Raw genomic sequence first — 1,950 nt, 5'->3', positions numbered from 1 at the left:
AACAGGTGCAAATCTTGGACTCTTTGTATCTTGTGATTTTGGCAGGAGTCCCAGAGGCTGAGAACACCATGGTAGGTGCCATGTCCTAAAGCTAAGTGCATAGAGATTGGGGAGCTATTCTGTTAGCACCACCCATCAAGGACTTGGAGCAGGTTTTGGTGGAAGAGGTCGGGGTGAGGAATACTCGGGGGAGTGCTGGCCCACACCCCATAGGGAGGAAGTGCTTCTTCTCACCTCAAGCAAAGGGGTTTGTACTTTATGTGGACCATTTGGAGAGCTGGATATTGTATCCCCTGGAGTGCGGGAAGAAGGGGGACTTTTGACGCCCACCTGTGAAGCCTAAAGGCCAGAGCAGCTCTTTTGTGGGAATAGAATGAAGAGAGGAGGCCGTGTGGGGAGCGGCGTGCTCTTGCGTGGAGGGCGACGGCAAAGGGGTTTGTACTTTATGTGGACCATTTGGAGAGCTGGATATTGTATCCCCTGGAGTGTGGGAAGAAGGGGGACTTTTGACGCCCACCTGTGAAGCCTAAAGGCCAGAGCAGCTCTTTTGTGGGAATAGAATGAAGAGAGGAGGCCCTGTGGGGAGCGGCGTGCTCTTGCGTGGAGGGCGACATGGATATGTTCTGGAGAACAGTTAGGGACCCTGCAGGAAGGGGCCAGCTGCAGGAAGGGGTCACCTTAAGATGGATCCCACCTACGGGACTGTCTGTGAGTTGAGGAAGCTCAGAGGCTGTGTGTAGAGTGAGAGAGGGCCAGCCAGAGGACAGACACATTCAGACACACGTGTCCCAGCATGCGGATTCCATGCATTCACTAAGGAGCTCGGCAGGAATAAGAGCCAGCAGTTGTGCATCTATCCACACCCAGGTTACACAGAAGCAGCTGGGAGAGACATCTCCTACCCACCCCGCTCCCATCTGCCCCTCCCCAGCCCACTGCAGGGGGTGGGGAAGTGGCGTGAAGGACAGGGAAGAAGCCACCGTGCTTATCACCTGCCACTCTACATCTTCCTGCCCGCGGCAGGCTCCAGCTGGGGGCGCTGCCAACTGGACAAAATTTCAGAATTCCACTGGATGGGAATTTTCAATTACTGAAACAAGACTAGTTTCATGACTCAAAAGGCCAAAAAATGTTGGGATACCTGCTCAAGATTTCATGCACAGGCAGGAGAAAAGGAGAGAGTTGGATTGAAGGAGCGATGGAGAATAAATAGCTTTCCGGATCGCAACCCTCGGTGTTGCCCCCGCGCCTCGCTCAGCCAGTGAGCGGGAACCGGTCTGTATGTGGGATCCGAACCCTCGGGCGGGAGCGCCACTGGGCTTCCCAAGCGGCGCACTTATCCAGTGTGCCACCGGGCCGGCCCCTTAATTGGCCTATTTCTAAGTATAGTAGTCTCCCCTTATTCATGGGGGACACACCCCAAGACTGAGTGGATGCCTGAAACTGCAGATGGTACCAAACCCATATACGCTATTTTTTTTGTCATCCATACATACTAATGATAAAGTTNAAACACCCGAGATCCAGTGCGAGGGGTGCACATTCCATTTTCAGTCTCATACTCACTTCTGGGAAAACTACAGGCTCATTCCTGCAGAGGAGTCACCTCCCCTCCACGATCACAATGTCACTTCTCTCTCGTTTTCCTTCCCTCCCTGCCTCTCTCCGCCTGCACACTTGAATGTATGTGGGCAGTAAAATGTGTGCCTAACGCAGCTCCACTCGCACTTCATGTGTTTGTGTTCATTCTTACCACACAGGTGACCCATTTCTACTGTGAGAAGAATCAGAAAATACAAATACATACAAAAGGAAAAATAGCTCTCGGCATCCCTTCCTCTCCCACTGTCAGCTGATAGATGCCTCCATATCTTTAATTAATTGGCCTATTTCTTTTTTCTTTTTTTTTTTTTTGTCTTTTGTCTTTTTCCGTGTCCAGCAACGGATCGC

This window comes from Galeopterus variegatus, unplaced genomic scaffold (genome assembly GCF_000696425.1).
Source record: "Galeopterus variegatus unplaced genomic scaffold, G_variegatus-3.0.2 Scaffold1499, whole genome shotgun sequence".
Lineage (NCBI taxonomy): Eukaryota > Metazoa > Chordata > Mammalia > Dermoptera > Cynocephalidae > Galeopterus > Galeopterus variegatus.
This window is presented reverse-complemented; position numbering follows the sequence as displayed.